Below are 22,309 nucleotides of genomic sequence, written 5' to 3'. Positions count from 1 at the left end.
AGTAAACAGCAAAACAATAGATCATAAAATGTCAGATAACAACAAAATAGTGTATCATACAATATCAGGAAACAACAAAAAATTGGATCATACAATATCAGGAAAGATCAAAACTGTTGATCATACAATACCAGAAACAAGAAAATAGTGGATCATACAAAATCAGGAAACAACAAAACAGTGGATCATACAATATTAGGAAACAACAAAATAGTGGATCGTAAAGTACCAGTGAACAACAAAACAGGGGATCAAACAGTACCAGGGAACAACAAAACAATGGATCATACAATATTAGGAATCAACAAAACAGTGGATCATTGAGTAGCAAGAAAAAAACAAAACAATGGATCATATAATATCAGATAACGACAAAATAGTGGATCATACAATATCAGGAAACAACAAAACAATGAATCATACAATACCAGCAAACCACAAAACAGTGTATCATACAATATCGAGAAACAACAAAATAGTGGATTATACAGTACCAGAAAACAAAAAAACAGTGGATCCAACAATATCAGGAAACAACAATACAGTGGATCATACAGTCTCAGGAAAAAACAAAAGAGTGGATCATATAATATCAGTAAAGAACAAAACAGTTGATCATACAATTCCAGAAACAACAATATAGTAATTCATACAATATTAGGAAACAACAAAACAGTGGATCATACAATATCAGATAACAACGAAATAGTGGATCATACAATATGAGGAAACAACAAAACAGAGGATCATACAATATCAGGAAACAAGAAAACAGTGGATCATACAATATCAGTAAACAGCAAAACAATGGATCATACAATACAAGCAAACAACAAAACAGTGGTTCATACAATATCGTGAAACCGCAAAATAGTGGATCATAGAGCACCAGGAAACAAGAAAACAATGGATCATACAATATCATATAACAACCAAATAGTGGATCATACAATATCACAAACAACAAAACAGTGGATCATACAATATCAGGAAACAACAAAATAGTCGATCATACAATATGAAGAAACAACAAAACAGTGAATAATACAATACCAGAAACAACAAAATTGTGGATCATACAATATCAGGAGACAACAAAACAGTGGATCATACAATACCAGCAAACTATAAAACAGTTGATCATACAATACCAGAAACAATAAAATAGTGGATCATATAGTACCAGGAAACAACAAAACAGTGGTCCATACAGTACCAAAAAAACAACAAAACAGTGTATCATACAGTACCAGGAAACAACAAAATAGTGGATCATACAGTACCAGAAAATAACAAATAAGTGGATTTACAATACCAGGAAAGAACAAAAGAGTGGATCATACAGTACCAGGAAACAAAAAAACAGTGGATCATAAAATATCAGGAAACAACAAAACAGTGGATCATACAATATCAGATAACAACAAAATAGTGGATCATACAATATGAGGAAACAACAAAACAGTGGATCATACGATATCAGGAAACAACAAAACAGTGGATCATACAATATCAGTAAACAAGCAAAACAATAGATCATAAAATGTCAGATAACAACAAAATAGTGGATCATACAATATCAGGAAACAACAAAAAATGGATCATACAATATCAGGAAAGATCAAAACTGTTGATCATACAATACCAGAAACAACAAAATAGTGGATCATACAAAATCAGGAAACAACAAAACAGTGGATCATACAATATTAGGAAACAACAAAATAGTGGATCATAAAGTACCAGTGAACAACAAAACAGGGGATCAAACAGTACCAGGGAACAACAAAACAATGGATCATACAATATTAGGAATCAACAAAACAGTGGATCATTGAGTAGCAAAAAAAAAAACAAAACAATGGATCATATAATATCAGATAACAACAAAATAGTGGATCATACAATATCAGGAAACAACAAAACAATGGATCATACAATACCAGCAAACAACAAAACAGTGTATCATACAATATCGAGAAACAACAAAATAGTGGATTATACAGTACCAGAAAACAAAAAAACAGTGGATCAACAATATCAGGAAACAACAAACAGTGGATCATACAGTCTCAGGAAAAAAACAAAACAGTGGATCATATAATATCAGTAAAGAACAAAACAGTTGATCATACAATTCCAGAAACAACAAAATAGTAATCATACAATATCAGGAAACAACAAAACAGTGGATCATACAATATCAGATAACAACAAAATAGTGGATCATACAATATGAGGAAACAACAAAACAGAGGATCATACAATATCAGGAAACAAGAAAACAGTGGATCATACAATATCAGTAAACAACAAAACAATGGATCATACAATACAAGCAAACAACAAAACAGTGGTTCATACAATATCGTGAAACAACAAAATAGTGGATCATAGAGCACCAGGAAACAAGAAAACAATGGATCATACAATATCATATAACAACCAAATAGTGGATCATACAATATCACAAACAACAAAACAGTGGATCATACAATATCAGGAAACAACAAAATAGTGGATCATACAATATGAAGAAACAACAAAACAGTGGATCATACAATACCAGAAACAACAAAATTGTGGATCATACAATATCAGGAAACAACAAAACAGTGGATCATACAATACCAGCAAACAATAAAACAGTTGATCATACAATACCAGAAACAACAAAATAGTGGATCATATAGTACCAGGAAACAACAAAACAGTGGATCCATACAGTACCAAAAAAACAACAAAACAGTGTATCATACAGTACCAGGAAACAACAAAATAGTGGATCATACAGTACCAGAAAATAACAAATAAGTGGATTTACAATACCAGGAAAGAACAAAAGAGTGGATCATACAGTACCAGGAAACAAAAAACAGTGGATCATAAAATATCAGGAAACAACAAAACAGTGGATCATACAATATCAGATAACAACGAAATAGTGGATCATACAATATGAGGAAACAACAAAACAGTGGATCATACGATATCAGGAAACAACAAAACAGTGGATCATACAATATCAGTAAACAACAAAACAATAGATCATAAAATGTCAGATAACAACAAAACAGTGGATCATACAATATCAGATAACAACAAAATAGTGGATCATACAATATCAGGAAAAAGAACACAAAATTTTGATCATACAATACCAGAAACAACAAAATAGTGGATCATACAATATCAGGAAACAACAAAATAGTGGATCATATAGTACCAGTGAACAAAAACAGTGGATCATACAATACCAGGTAAGAACAAAACAGTGGATCATACAATATTCACGAAACAACAAAACAGTGGAACCAACAATATCAGGAAACAACAAAACAGTGGATCATACAGTACCAGGGAACAACAAAACAATGGATCATACAATATTAGGAAACAACAAAACAGTTGATCATTGAGTACCAAAAAAAAACAAAACAAAACAATGGATCATATAATATCAAATAAAAAAACAAAACAGTGGATCATACAAAACCAGGTAACAAAAAAATAGTGGATCATACAATATCGGGAAACAACAAAATAGTGGATCATATAGTACCAGTGAACAAAAAAACAGTGGATCATACAATACCAGGTAAGAACAAAACAGTGGATCATACAATATTACGAAACAACAAAACAGTGGAACCAACAATATCAGGAAACAACAAATCAGTGGATCATACAGTACCAGGGAACAACAAAACAATGGATCATACAATATTAGGAAACAACAAAACAGTTGATCATTGAGTACCAAAAAACAAAACAAAACAATGGATCATATAATATCAAATAAAAACAAAACAGTGGATCATACAAAACCAGGTAACAAAAAATAGTGGATCATACAATATCGGGAAACAACAAAATAGTGGATCATATAGTACCAGTGAACAAAAAAACAGTGGATCATACAATACCAGGTAAGAACAAAACAGTGGATCATACAATATTACGAAACAACAAAACAGTGGAACCAACAATATCAGGAAACAACAAATCAGTGGATCATACAGTACCAGGGAACAACAAAACAATGGATCATACAATATTAGGAAACAACAAAACAGTTGATCATTGAGTACCAAAAACAAAACAAAACAATGGATCATATAATATCAAATAAAAAACAAAACAGTGGATCATACAAAACCAGGTAACAAAAAAATAGTGGATCATACAATATCGGGAAACAACAAAATAGTGGATCATGTTGTACCAGTGAACAAAAAAACAGGATATCATACAGTACCAGGGAAAAAACAAAACAGTGTTTCATACAATATAACGAAACAACAAAACAGTGTATGATACAGTCACAGAAAACAACAAAATAGTGGATCATATAATATCAAATAACAAAAAAAATGGATCATACAATACCACATAACAACAAAATAGTGGATTATACGATATTAGGAAACAACTAAACAGTGAATCATAGAGTACCAAGAAACAACAAAACAGTGGATCAAACAGTACCAGGAATCAAAAAAATAGTGGATCATACAGTACCAGGAAACAGAAAACAGTGGATCAACAATACCAGGAAACAACAATACAGTGGATCATACAGTCCCAGGAAACAACAAAACAGTCGATCATACAATATAAGATAACAACAAAATAGTGGATCATACAATATCAGGAAGCAACAAAACAGTGGATCATAAAGTACCAGAAAACAACAAAACAGTGGATAATTCAGTACCAGGATAAAACAAAACAATGGATCATACAATGTCCAATAACAACAAAATAGTGTGTCATACAATATCAAGAAACAACAAAACAGTGGATCATACAGTACCAGAAACAAGAAAACAATGGATCATACAATACCATATAACAACAAAATAGTGGATCATACAATATCACGAAGCAACAAAACAGTGGATCGTAAAGTACAAGTGAACAACAAAACAGGGGATCAAACAGTACAAAAGGAACATCAAAACAATGGATCATACAATATTAGGAAACAACAAAACAGTGGATAATTGAGAAGCAAGAAAAAATAAAACAATGGATCATATAATATCAGATAACAACAAATTAGTGTATCATACAATATCAGGAAACAGCAAAACAATGGATCATACAATACCAGCAAACAACAAAACAGTGTATCTTACAATATCGAGAAACAACAAAAGAGTGGATTATACAGCACCAGAAAACAACAAAACAGTGGATCATACATTACCAAAAAAACAACAAAACAGTGTATCATACAGTACCAAAAACAACAAAACAATGGATCATACATTATCAGATAACAACCAAATTGTGGATTTTACAATATCATGAAACAACGAAACAGTGGATCATACAACATCGGGAAACAACAAAAGAGTGGATCATACAATACCAGCAAACAAAAAAATCGTGGATCATACAATATCGGGAAACAACAAAACAGTGGATCATACAGTACCAGGAAACAACAAAATAGTGGATCATACAGTACCAGAAAACAACAAAACAGTGGATCATACAATATAAGATAAAAACAAAATATTGGTTCATACAATATCAATAAGCAACAAAAGAGTGGATCGTATAGTACCAGTGAACAACAAAACAGTGGATCAAACAGTACCAGGGAACAACAAAAGAATGGATCATAGAATATTAGGAAACAACAAATCAGTGGATCAAACAGTATCAGGAAAAACAAAACAATGGATCATACAATATCAGATAACAACAAAACAGTGGATTATACAGTACCAGGAAACAAAAAACAGTGCGTCATACAGTACCAAAGAAACAACCAAACAGTGGATCCCACAATAGCAGCAAACAACAAATCAGTGGATGATACAATATCGGGAAACAACAAAATTGTGGATCACACAATAACAGCAAACAACAACTCAGTGGATCATACAATGTCGGGAAACAACAAAATAGTGTATCATGCAGTACCAGGAAACAACAAAACAGCGGATCATCCGATATCAGATAACAACCAAATAGTGAATCATAAAATATCAAGAAACAATAAAACATTGGATCATACAATATCAGAAAGAAACAAAACAGTGGATAGTACAGTACCTGTGAGCAACAAAAGAGTGGATCATACAGTACCATCAAACAACAAAACAATGGATCATAAAATATCAGATAACAACAAAATAGTGTATCATACAATATCAGGAAACAACAAAAAATTGGATCATACAATATCAGGAAAGATCAAAACTGTTGATCATACAATACCAGAAACAAGAAAATAGTGGATCATACAAAATCAGGAAACAACAAAACAGTGGATCATACAATATTAGGAAACAACAAAATAGTGGATCGTAAAGTACCAGTGAACAACAAAACAGGGGATCAAACAGTACCAGGGAACAACAAAACAATGGATCATACAATATTAGGAATCAACAAAACAGTGGATCATTGAGTAGCAAGAAAAAAACAAAACAATGGATCATATAATATCAGATAACGACAAAATAGTGGATCATACAATATCAGGAAACAGCAAAACAATGAATCATACAATACCAGCAAACCACAAAACAGTGTATCATACAATATCGAGAAACAACAAAATAGTGGATTATACAGTACCAGAAAACAAAAAAACAGTGGATCCAACAATATCAGGAAACAACAATACAGTGGATCATACAGTCTCAGGAAAAAACAAAAGAGTGGATCATACAATATCAGATAACAACAAAATAGTGGATCATACAATATGAGGAAACAACAAAACAGAGGGTCATACAATATCAGGAAACAAGAAAACAGTGGATCATACAATATCAGTAAACAGCAAAACAATGGATCATACAATACAAGCAAACAACAAAACAGTGGTTCATACAATATCGTGAAACCGCAAAATAGTGGATCATAGAGCACCAGGAAACAAGAAAACAATGGATCATACAATATCATATAACAACCAAATAGTGGATCATACAATATCACAAACAACAAAACAGTGGATCATACAATATCAGGAAACAACAAAATAGTCGATCATACAATATGAAGAAACAACAAAACAGTGAATAATACAATACCAGAAACAACAAAATTGTGGATCATACAATATCAGGAGACAACAAAACAGTGGATCATACAATACCAGCAAACTATAAAACAGTTGATCATACAATACCAGAAACAATAAAATAGTGGATCATATAGTACCAGGAAACAACAAAACAGTGGTCCATACAGTACCAAAAAAAACAACAAAACAGTGTATCATACAGTACCAAAAAACAACAAAATAGTGGATCATACAGTACCAGAAAATAACAAATAAGTGGATTTACAATACCAGGAAAGAACAAAAGAGTGGATCATACAGTACCAGGAAACAAAAAACAGTGGATCATAAAATATCAGGAAACAACAAAACACCGGATCATACAATATCAGATAACAACGAAATAGTGCATCATACAATATGAGGAAACAACAAAACAGTGGATCATACGATATCAGGAAACAAGGAAACAGTGGATCATACAATATCAGTAAACAGCAAAACAATAGATCATAAAATGTCAGATAACAACAAAATAGTGTATCATACAATATCAGGAAACAACAAAAAATTGGATCATACAATATCAGGAAAGATCAAAACTGTTGATCATACAATACCAGAAACAAGAAAATAGTGGATCATACAAAATCAGGAAACAACAAAACAGTGGATCATACAATATTAGGAAACAACAAAATAGTGGATCGTAAAGTACCAGTGAACAACAAAACAGGGGATCAAACAGTACCAGGGAACAACAAAACAATGGATCATACAATATTAGGAATCAACAAAACAGTGGATCATTGAGTAGCAAGAAAAAACAAAACAATGGATCATATAATATCAGATAACGACAAAATAGTGGATCATACAATATCAGGAAACAGCAAAACAATGAATCATACAATACCAGCAAACCACAAAACAGTGTATCATACAATATCGAGAAACAACAAAATAGTGGATTATACAGTACCAGAAAACAAAAAACAGTGGATCCAACAATATCAGGAAACAACAATACAGTGGATCATACAGTCTCAGGAAAAAACAAAAGAGTGGATCATATAATATCAGTAAAGAACAAAACAGTTGATCATACAATTCCAGAAACAACAATATAGTAATTCATACAATATTAGGAAACAACAAAACAGTGGATCATACAATATCAGATAACAACGAAATAGTGGATCATACAATATGAGGAAACAACAAAACAGAGGGTCATACAATATCAGGAAACAAGAAAACAGTGGATCATACAATATCAGTAAACAGCAAAACAATGGATCATACAATACAAGCAAACAACAAAACAGTGGTTCATACAATATCGTGAAACCGCAAAATAGTGGATCATAGAGCACCAGGAAACAAGAAAACAATGGATCATACAATATCATATAACAACCAAATAGTGGATCATACAATATCACAAACAACAAAACAGTGGATCATACAATATCAGGAAACAACAAAATAGTCGATCATACAATATGAAGAAACAACAAAACAGTGAATAATACAATACCAGAAACAACAAAATTGTGGATCATACAATATCAGGAGACAACAAAACAGTGGATCATACAATACCAGCAAACTATAAAACAGTTGATCATACAATACCAGAAACAATAAAATAGTGGATCATATAGTACCAGGAAACAACAAAACAGTGGTCCATACAGTACCAAAAAAACAACAAAACAGTGTATCATACAGTACCAGGAAACAACAAAATAGTGGATCATACAGTACCAGAAAATAACAAATAAGTGGATTTACAATACCAGGAAAGAACAAAAGAGTGGATCATACAGTACCAGGAAACAAAAAACAGTGGATCATAAAATATCAGGAAACAACAAAACACCGGATCATACAATATCAGATAACAACGAAATAGTGCATCATACAATATGAGGAAACAATAAAACAGTGGATCATACGATATCAGGAAACAAGGAAACAGTGGATCATACAATATCAGTAAACAGCAAAACAATAGATCATAAAATGTCAGATAACAACAAAATAGTGTATCATACAATATCAGGAAACAACAAAAAATTGGATCATACAATATCAGGAAAGATCAAAACTGTTGATCATACAATACCAGAAACAAGAAAATAGTGGATCATACAAAATCAGGAAACAACAAAACAGTGGATCATACAATATTAGGAAACAACAAAATAGTGGATCGTAAAGTACCAGTGAACAACAAAACAGGGGATCAAACAGTACCAGGGAACAACAAAACAATGGATCATACAATATTAGGAATCAACAAAACAGTGGATCATTGAGTAGCAAGAAAAAACAAAACAATGGATCATATAATATCAGATAACGACAAAATAGTGGATCATACAATATCAGGAAACAGCAAAACAATGAATCATACAATACCAGCAAACCACAAAACAGTGTATCATTCAATATCGAGAAACAACAAAATAGTGGATTATACAGTACCAGAAAACAAAAAACAGTGGATCCAACAATATCAGGAAACAACAATACAGTGGATCATACAGTCTCAGGAAAAAACAAAACAGTGGATCATATAATATCAGTAAAGAACAAAACAGTTGATCATACAATTCCAGAAACAACAATATAGTAATTCATACAATATTAGGAAACAACAAAACAGTGGATCATACAATATCAGATAACAACGAAATAGTGGATCATACAATATGAGGAAACAACAAAACAGAGGGTCATACAATATCAGGAAACAAGAAAACAGTGGATCATACAATATCAGTAAACAGCAAAACAATGGATCATACAATACAAGCAAACAACAAAACAGTGGTTCATACAATATCGTGAAACCAACAAAATAGTGGATCATAGAGCACCAGGAAACAAGAAAACAATGGATCATACAATATCATATAACAACCAAATAGTGGATCATACAATATCACAAACAACAAAACAGTGGATCATACAATATCAGGAAACAACAAAATAGTCGATCATACAATATGAAGAAACAACAAAACAGTGAATAATACAATACCAGAAACAACAAAATTGTGGATCATACAATATCAGGAGACAACAAAACAGTGGATCATACAATACCAGCAAACTATAAAACAGTTGATCATACAATACCAGAAACAATAAAATAGTGGATCATATAGTACCAGGAAACAACAAAACAGTGGTCCATACAGTACCAAAAAAACAACAAAACAGTGTATCATACAGTACCAGGAAACAACAAAATAGTGGATCATACAGTACCAGAAAATAACAAATAAGTGGATTTACAATACCAGGAAAGAACAAAAGAGTGGATCATACAGTACCAGGAAACAAAAAACAGTGGATCATAAAATATCAGGAAACAACAAAACACCGGATCATACAATATCAGATAACAACGAAATAGTGCATCATACAATATGAGGAAACAACAAAACAGTGGATCATACGATATCAGGAAACAAGGAAACAGTGGATCATACAATATCAGTAAACAGCAAAACAATAGATCATAAAATGTCAGATAACAACAAAACAGTGGATCATAGAATATCAGATAACAACAAAATAGTGGATCATACAATATCAGGAAAGAACACAAAATTTTGATCATACAATACCAGAAACAACGAAATAGTGGATCATACAATATCAGGAAACAACAAAATAGTGAATCATATAGTACCAGTGAACAAAAAACAGTGGGTCATACAATACCAGGTAAGAACAAAACAGTGGATCATACAATATTACGAAACAACAAAACAGTGGAACCAACAATATCAGGAAACAACAAATCAGTGGATCATACAGTACCAGGGAACAACAAAACAATGGATCATACAATATTAGGAAACAACAAAACAGTTGATCATTGAGTACCAAAAACAAAACAAAACAATGGATCATATAATATCAAATAAAAACAAAACAGTGGATCATACAAAACCAGGTAACAAAAAATAGTGGATCATACAATATCGGTAAAACAACAAAATAGTGAATCATATAGTACCAGTGAACAAAAAAACAGTGGATCATACAATACCAGGTAAGAACAAAACAGTGGATCATACAATATTACGAAACAACAAAACAGTGGAACCAACAATATCAGGAAACAACAAATCAGTGGATCATACAGTACCAGGGAACAACAAAACAATGGATCATACAATATTAGGAAACAACAAAACAGTTGATCATTGAGTACCAAAAACAAAACAAAACAATGGATCATATAATATCAAATAAAAACAAAACAGTGGATCATACAAAACCAGGTAACAAAAAATAGTGGATCATACAATATCGGGAAACAACAAAATAGTGAATCATATAGTACCAGTGAACAAAAAACAGTGGGTCATACAATACCAGGTAAGAACAAAACAGTGGATCATACAATATTACGAAACAACAAAACAGTGGAACCAACAATATCAGGAAACAACAAATCAGTGGATCATACAGTACCAGGGAACAACAAAACAATGGATCATACAATATTAGGAAACAACAAAACAGTTGATCATTGAGTACCAAAAACAAAACAAAACAATGGATCATATAATATCAAATAAAAACAAAACAGTGGATCATACAAAACCAGGTAACAAAAAATAGTGGATCATACAATATCGGGAAACAACAAAATAGTGGATCATGTTGTACCAGTGAACAAAAAAACAGGATATCATACAGTACCAGGGAAAAACAAAACAGTGTTTCATACAATATAACGAAACAACAAAACAGTGTATGATACAGTCACAGAAAACAACAAAATAGTGGATCATATAATATCAAATAACAAAAAAAAATGGATCATACAATACCAGATAACAACAAAATAGTGGATTATACGATATTAGGAAACAACTAAACAGTGAATCATAGAGTACCAAGAAGCAACAAAACAGTGCATCAAACAGTACCAGGAATCAAAAAATAGTGGGTCATACAGTACCAGGAAACAGAAAACAGTGGATCCAACAATACCAGGAAACAGCAATACAGTGGATCATACAGTCCCAGGAAACAACAAAACAGTCGATCATACAATATAAGATAACAACAAAATAGTGGATCATACAATATCAGGAAGCAACAAAACAGTGGATCATAAAGTACCAGAAAACAACAAAACAGTGGATAATTCAGTACCAGGATAAAACAAAACAATGGATCATACAATGTCCAATAACAACAAAATAGTGTGTCATACAATATCAAGAAACAACAAAACAGTGGATCATACAGTACCAGAAACAAGAAAACAATGGGTCATACAATACCATATAACAACAAAATAGTGGATCATACAATATCACGAAGCAACAAAACAGTGGATCGTAAAGTACAAGTGAACAACAAAACAGGGGATCAAACAGTACAAAAGGAACATCAAAACAATGGATCATACAATATTAGGAAACAACAAAACAGTGGATAATTGAGAAGCAAGAAAAAATAAAACAATGGATCATATAATATCAGATAACAACAAATTAGTGTATCATACAATATCAGGAAACAGCAAAACAATGGATCATACAATACCAGCAAACAACAAAACAGTGTATCTTACAATATCGAGAAACAACAAAAGAGTGGATTATACAGCACCAGAAAACAACAAAACAGTGGATCATACATTACCAAAAAAACAACAAAACAGTGTATCATACAGTACCAAAAACAACAAAACAATGGATCATACATTATCAGATAACAACCAAATTGTGGATTTTACAATATCATGAAACAACGAAACAGTGGATCATACAACATCGGGAAACAACAAAAGAGTGGATCATACAATACCAGCAAACAAAAAAATCGTGGATCATACAATATCGGGAAACAACAAAACAGTGGATCATACAGTACCAGGAAACAACAAAATAGTGGATCATACAGTACCAGAAAACAACAAAACAGTGGATCATACAATATAAGATAAAAACAAAATATTGTTCATACAATATCAGGAAACAATAAAACAGTGGATCATACAGTACCAGAAAACAACAAAACAGTGGATCATACAGTGCCAGAAACAACAAAACAATGGATCATACAATATCAATAAGCAACAAAAGAGTGGATCGTATAGTACCAGTGAACAACAAAACAGTGGATCAAACAGTACCAGGGAACAACAAAAGAATGGATCATAGAATATTAGGAAACAACAAATCAGTGGATCAAACAGTATCAGGAAAAACAAAACAATGGATCATACAATATCAGATAACAACAAAACAGTGGATTATACAGTACCAGGAAACAAAAAACAGTGCGTCATACAGTACCAAAAAACAACAAAACAGTGGATCCCACAATAGCAGCAAACAACAAATCAGTGGATCATACAATATCGGGAAACAACAAAATTGTGGATCACACAATAACAGCAAACAACAACTCAGTGGATCATACAATGTCGGGAAACAACAAAATAGTGTATCATACAGTACCAGGAAACAACAAAACAGCGGATCATCCGATATCAGATAACAACCAAATAGTGAATCATAAAATATCAAGAAACAATAAAACATTGGATCATACAATATCAGAAAGAAACGAAACAGTAAATCGTACAGTACCTGTGAGCAACAAAACAGTGGATCATACAGTACCATGAAACAACAAAACAATGGATCATAAAATATCAGATAACAACAAAATAGTGTATCATACAATATCAGGAAACAACAAAAAATTGGATCATACAATATCAGGAAAGATCAAAACTGTTGATCATACAATACCAGAAACAAGAAAATAGTGGATCATACAAAATCAGGAAACAACAAAACAGTGGATCATACAATATTAGGAAACAACAAAATAGTGGATCGTAAAGTACCAGTGAACAACAAAACAGGGGATCAAACAGTACCAGGGAACAACAAAACAATGGATCATACAATATTAGGAAACAACAAAACAGTGGATCATTGAGTAGCAAGAAAAAACAAAACAATGGATCATATAATATCAGATAACAACAAAATAGTGGATCATACAATATCAGGAAACAGCAAAACAATGAATCATACAATACCAGCAAACCACAAAACAATGTATCATACAATATCGAGAAACAACAAAATAGTGGATTATACAGTACCAGAAAACAAAAAACAGTGGATCCAACAATATCAGGAAACAACAATACAGTGGATCATACAGTCCCAGGAAAAAACAAAAGAGTGGATCATATAATATCAGTAAAGATCAAAACAGTTGATCATACAATACCAGAAACAACAAAATAGTGGATCATACAATATCAGATAACAACAATATAGTAATTCATACAATATTAGGAAACAACAAAACAGTGGATCATACAATATCAGATAACAACGAAATAGTGGATCATACAATATGAGGAAACAACAAAACAGAGGGTCATACAATATCAGGAAACAAGAAAACAGTGGATCATACAATATCAGTAAACAGCAAAACAATGGTTCATACAATACAAGCAAACAACAAAACAGTGGTTCATACAATATCGTGAAACCGCAAAATAGTGGATCATAGAGCACCAGAAAACAAGAAAACAATGGATCATACAATATCATATAACAACCAAATAGTGGATCATACAATATCAGGAAACAACAAAATAGTCGATCATACAATATGAAGAAACAACAAAACAGTGAATAATACAGTACCAGAAACAACAAAATTGTGGATCATACAATATCAGGAGACAACAAAATAGTGTATCATACAGTACCAGGAAACAACAAAACAGCGGATCATCCGATATCAGATAACAACCAAATAGTGAATCATAAAATATCAAGAAACAATAAAACATTGGATCATACAATATCAGAAAGAAACAAAACAGTGGATCGTACAGTACCTGTGAGCAACAAAACAGTGGATCATACAGTACCATGAAACAACAAAACAATGGATCATAAAATATCAGATAACAACAAAATAGTGTATCATACAATATCAGGAAACAACAAAAATTGGATCATACAATATCAGGAAAGATCAAAACTGTTGATCATACAATACCAGAAACAAGAAAATAGTGGATCATACAAAATCAGGAAACAACAAAACAGTGGATCATACAATATTAGGAAACAACAAAATAGTGGATCGTAAAGTACCAGTGAACAACAAAACAGGGGATCAAACAGTACCAGGGAACAACAAAACAATGGATCATACAATATTAGGAAACAACAAAACAGTGGATCATTGAGTAGCAAGAAAAAACAAAACAATGGATCATATAATATCAGATAACAACAAAATAGTGGATCATACAATATCAGGAAACAGCAAAACAATGAATCATACAATACCAGCAAACCACAAAACAGTGTATCATACAATATCGAGAAACAACAAAATAGTGGATTATACAGTACCAGAAAACAAAAAACAGTGGATCCAACAATATCAGGAAACAACAATACAGTGGATCATACAGTCCCAGGAAAAAACAAAAGAGTGGATCATATAATATCAGTAAAGAACAAAACAGTTGATCATACAATACCAGAAACAACAAAATAGTGGATCATACAATATCAGATAACAACAATATAGTAATTCATACAATATTAGGAAACAACAAAACAGTGGATCATACAATATCAGATAACAACGAAATAGTGGATCATACAATATGAGGAAACAACAAAACAGAGAGTCATACAATATCAGGAAACAAGAAAACAGTGGATCATACAATATCAGTAAACAGCAAAACAATGGATCATACAATACAAGCAAACAACAAAACAGTGGTTCATACAATATCGTGAAACCGCAAAATAGTGGATCATAGAGCACCAGGAAACAAGAAAACAATGGATCATACAATATCAGGAAACAACAAAATAGTCGATCATACAATATGAAGAAACAACAAAACAGTGAATAATACAATACCAGAAACAACAAAATTGTGGATCATACAATATCAGGAGACAACAAAACAGTGGATCATACAATACCAGCAAACTATAAAACAGTTGATCATACAATACCAGAAACAATAAAATAGTGGATCATATAGTACCAGGAAACAACAAAACAGTGGTCCATACAGTACCAAAAAAACAACAAAACAGTGTATCATACAGTACCAGGAAACAACAAAATAGTGGATCATACAGTACCAGAAAATAACAAATAAGTGGATTTACAATACCAGGAAAGAACAAAAGAGTGGATCATACAGTACCAGGAAACAAAAAACAGTGGATCATAAAATATCAGGAAACAACAAAACACCGGATCATACAATATCAGATAACAACGAAATAGTGCATCATACAATATGAGGAAACAACAAAACAGTGGATCATACGATATCAGGAAACAAGGAAACAGTGGATCATACAATATCAGTAAACAGCAAACAATAGATCATAAAATGTCAGATAACAACAAAACAGTGGATCATACAATATCAGATAACAACAAAATAGTGGATCATACAATATCAGGAAAGAACAAAAAATTTTGATCATACAATACCAGAAACAACAAAATAGTGGATCATACAATATCAGGTAACTACAAAATAGTGGATCATACAATATCAGGAAACAACAAAACAGTGGATCATACAATACCAGCAAACAATAAAAAGAATGGATTATACAATATCGGGAAACAACAAAATAGTGGATCATATAGTACCAGAAACAACAAAATAGTGGATCATACAATATCGGGAAACAACAAAATAGTGAATCATATAGTACCAGTGAACAAAAAACAGTGGGTCATACAATACCAGGTAAGAACAAAACAGTGGATCATACAATATTACGAAACAACAAAACAGTGGAACGAACAATATCAGGAAACAACAAATCAGTGGATCATATAGTCCCAAGAATAAACAAAACAGTGGATCGTACAATATCAGAAAACAACGAAATAGTGGATCATACAATATGAGGAAACAACAAAACAGTGGATCATACAATATCAGGAAAGAACAAAACAGTTGATCATACAATACCAGAAACAACAAAATAGTCGATCATACAATATCAGATAACAACAATATAGTGGATCATTTAATATCAGGAGACAACAAAACAGTGGATCATACAGTACTAGGAAACAACAAGATAGTGGATCATACATTATCAGATAAGAACCAAATAGTGGATCTTACAATAACAGGATACAACAAAACAGTGGATCATACAATATCAGGAAACAACAAAAAAGTGGATCATACAATACCAGCAAACAACAAAATCGTAGATCATAAAATGTCAGATAACAACAAAACAGTGGATCATAGAATATCAGATAACAACAAAATAGTGGATCATACAATATCAGGAAAGAACAAAAAATTTTGATCATACAATACCAGAAACAACAAAATAGTGGATCATACAATATCAGGAAACAACAAAACAGTCCATCATACAATACCAGCAAACAATAAAAGAATGGATTATACAATATCGGGAAACAACAAAATAGTGGATCATATAGTACCAGAAACAACAAAATAGTGGATCATACAATATCGGGAAACAACAAAATAGTGAATCATATAGTACCAGTGAACAAAAAACAGTGGGTCATACAATACCAGGTAAGAACAAAACAGTGGATCATACAATATTACGAAACAACAAAACAGTGGAACCAACAATATCAGGAAACAACAAATTAGTGGATCATACAGTCCCAGGAAAAAACAAAAGAGTGGATCGTACAATATCAGAAAACAACGAAATAGTGGATCATACAATATGAGGAAACAACAAAATAGTGGATCATACAATATCAGGAAAGAACAAAACAGTTGATCATACAATACCAGAAACAACAAAATAGTCGATCATACAATATCAGATAACAACAATATAGTGGATCATACAATATCAGGTAACAACAAAACAATGGATCATACAATATCATATAACAACCAAATAGTGGATCATACAATATCACAAACAACAAAACAGTGGATCATACAATATCAGGAAACAACAAAATAGTTGATCATACAATACCAGAAACAATAAAATAGTGGATCATATAGTACCAGGAAACAACAAAACAGTGGTCCATACAGTACCAAAAAAACAACAAAACAGTGTATCATACAGTACCAGGAAACAACAAAATAGTGGATCATACAGTACCAGGAAACAAAAAACAGTGGATCCAACAATATCAGGGAACAGCAATACACTGGATCATACAGTCCCAGGAAAAAACAAAGGAGTGGATCATGCAATATCAGGAAACAACAAAACACCGGATCATACAATATCAGATAACAACGAAATAGTGCATCATAAAATATGAGGAAAGAACAAAACAGTGGATCATACGATATCAGGAAACAAGGATCATACAATATCAGTAAACAGCAAAACAATGGATCATAAAATATCAGATAACAACAAAACAGTGGATCATACAATATCAGATAACAACAAAATAGTGGATCATACAATATCGGGAAACAACAAAATAGTGGATCATATAGTACCAGAAACAACAAAATAGTGGATCATACAATATCGGAAAACAACAAAATAGTGAATCATATAGTACCAGTGAACAAAAAACAGTGGGTCATACAATACCAGGTAAGAAAAAAACAGTGGATTATACAATATTAGGAAACAACAAAATAGTGGATCATACAATATTAGGAAACAACAAAACAGTGGAACCAACAATATCAGGAAACAACAAATCAGTGGATCATACAGTCCCAGGAAAAAACAAAACAGTGGATCATACAGTCCCAGGAAAAAACAAAAGAGTGGATCGTACAATATCAGAAAACAACGAAATAGTGGGTCATACAATATGAGGAAACAATAAAACAGTGGATCATACAGTACCAAAAAACAACAATACAGTGTGTCATACAGTACCAGGAAAAAACAAAATAGTGGATCATAGAGTACCAGGAAACAACAAAACAATGGATCATACAATATCATATAACAACAAAATAGTGGATCATTCAATATCAGAAACAACAAAACAGTGGATCATACAATATCAGGAAACAACAAAACAGTGGATCATACAGTACTAGGAAACAACAAGATAGTGGATCATACATTATCAGATAAGAACCAAATAGTGGATCTTACAATAACAGGATACAACAAAACAGTGGATCATACAATATCAGGAAACAACAAAAAAGTGGATCATACAATACCAGCAAACAACAAAATCGTAGATCATACAATATCGGAAAACAACAAAATAGTGGATCATGTTGTACCAGTGAACAAAAAAACAGGGGATCATACAGTACCAGGGAAAAACAAAACAGTGGATCATACAATATAAGGAAAGAACAAAACAGTGGATAATACAGTCACAGAAAACAACAAAATAGTGGATCATACAGTACCAGAAAACAACAAAACAGTGGATCATACAATATAAGATAACAACAAAATAGTGGATCATACAATATCAAGAAACAACAAAACAGTGGATCATACAATATCAGGAAGCAACAAAACAATGGATCGTAAAGTACCAGTGAACAACAAAACAGTGGATCAAACAGTAACAGGAAAAACCAATCAGTGGATCATAAAATACCAGGGAACAACAAAACAATGGATCATACAATATTAGGAAATAACAAAACAGTGGATCATTCTTTACCAGGAAAAAACAAAACAATGGATCATATAGTATCAGATAACAACAAAATAGTGGTTCATACAATATCAGGAAACAGTAAAACAATGGATCATACAATTACAGCAAACAACAAAACAGTGTATCATACAATATTGAGAAACAACAAAACAGTGTATCATACAGTACCAGGAAACAACAAATCAATGGATCATACATTATCAGATAACAACCAAATAATGGATCTTACAATATCAGGAAACAACAAAACAGTCGATCATACAATACCAGCAAACAATAAAAAAGTGGATTATTTAATATCGGGAAACAACAAAATAGTGGATGATATAGTACCAAAAACAACAAAATAGTGAATCATATAGTACCAGCGAACAAAAAACAGTGGGTCATACAGTACCAGGTAAGAACAAAACAGTGGATCATACAATATTAGGAAACAACAAAATAGTGGATCATACAATATTAGAAAACAACAAAACAGTGGAACCAACAATATCAGGAAACAACAAATCAGTGGATCATACAGTCCCAGGAAAAAACAAAAGAGTGGATCGTACAATATCAGATAACAACGAAATAGTGGATCATACAATATGAGGAAACAACAAAACAGTGGATCATACAATATCAGGAAAGAACAAAACAGTTGATCATGCAATACCAGAAACAACAAAATAGTGGATTATACAATATCAGATAACATTAATATAGTGGATCATACAATATCAGGAAACAACAAAACAGTGGATCATACAATACCAACAAACAATAAAACAGTGGATTATACAATATCGGGAAACAACAAAATAGTGGATCATATAGTACCAGGAAACGACAAAACAGTGGGTCATACAGTACCAAAAAACAACAATACAGTGTTTCATACAGTACCAGGAAACAACAAAATAGTGGATCATAGAGTACCAGGAAACAACAAAACAATGGATCATACAATATCATATAACAACCAAATAGTGGATCATACAGTACCAGGAAACAACAAAATAGTGGATCATACAATATCAGAAACAACAAAACAGTGGATCATACAATATCAGGAAACAACAAAACAGTGGATCATACAGTACTAGGAAACAAGAAGATAGTGGATCATACATTATCAGATAAGAACCAAATAGTGGATCTTACAATATCAGGAAACAACAAAACAGTGGATCATACATTATCAGGAAACAACAAAATAGTGGATCATGTTGTACCAGTGACAAAACAAAACAATGGATCATATAATATCAGATAACAACAAAATAGTAGTTCATACAATATCAGGAAACAGCAAAACAATGGATCATATAATTACAGCAAACAACAAAACAGTGCATCATACAGTACCAAAAAAACAACAAAAGAGTGTATCATACAGTACCAGGAAACAACAAATCAATGGATCATACATTATCAGATAACAACCAAATAGTGGATCTTACAATATCAGGAAACAACGAAACAGTGGATCATTCAGTACCAGGAAAAAACAAAACAATGGATCATATAATATCAGATAACAACAATATAGTGGATCATACAATATCAGGAAACAGCAAAACAATGGATCATACAATACAAGGTAACAACAAAATAGTGGATCATACACTACCAGGGAACAACAAAACAGTGGATCATACAGTACCAGGAAACAAGAAAACAGTCGATCATACAATATCAGGAAACAACAAAATAGTGACCATTTTTCCTTCAGTTTTTAATATTTCCGTAAATTTCTCTTCTTTCTAATGATCTGCTTTTGTTTTACATTCTATTATTTTGATTTATAATTTGTTATTGTAGAAATCATAACATTTATTTTTACAAGCACACAAAGAAGATGGAAGGTTGAAATAAACTAAACTTGGTTAAATGATATAACTGTACATACAGGTTACGAAATTGATGGATTAAACGAGATTTTTTTTGCACCTTTTGTGGTAAATCGTGAAATTTAAACACATCTTTTGCCCTCAAACAACAAGAGTAGGTAGAATTAATTACCGATTAAAAATGTATCTCAGAATGGCTTGTATGGGTATTGATACTTTTATTGATAATGAGAGAACAACGTTTCGACCTTCCTAGGTCATCTTCAGGTTAACAAAAAAAAAAAGAGTTTGCAAGTGACGAGAGGATAAACAGGTTCAGGATTGTAGGGGGCGTTACAGTTGTATGTTAGGTTATTAGTTTGTATAGGTATAAAGGTGTTCCTTTATGTTGGTTTAATTTTGGTTTCAGTTGCCGTATAAGTAGGGCTTCTTTGCTTTTGCGTTTGTTTATATTTGTTTTCTTACGTAATATCTTGGTGTTTTCTATGGTTATGTTGTATTTATTTGATTTGCAGTGTTCAAAAATGTGTGAAGGTGTTTTTTGTCTTCTTTAAATCTAGTTTACATTTTTTACTTGTTTTTCCAATACAGAAGTCGTGGCAGTTGTTGCATTGTATTTTATAAATTATGTTTGTGTTGTGCTTGTCAGTTTTTACATAGTTTTGTACCTGGTTTTTGAATAAATTTGGTGTTTACTGGAATGTTGTGTTTTGTTATAAGTTTCTTTGTATTA

The sequence above is a fragment of the Tachypleus tridentatus genome, chromosome 3, assembly GCF_004210375.1.
Source record: "Tachypleus tridentatus isolate NWPU-2018 chromosome 3, ASM421037v1, whole genome shotgun sequence".
In the NCBI taxonomy this organism is placed as follows: domain Eukaryota; kingdom Metazoa; phylum Arthropoda; class Merostomata; order Xiphosura; family Limulidae; genus Tachypleus; species Tachypleus tridentatus.
This window is presented reverse-complemented; position numbering follows the sequence as displayed.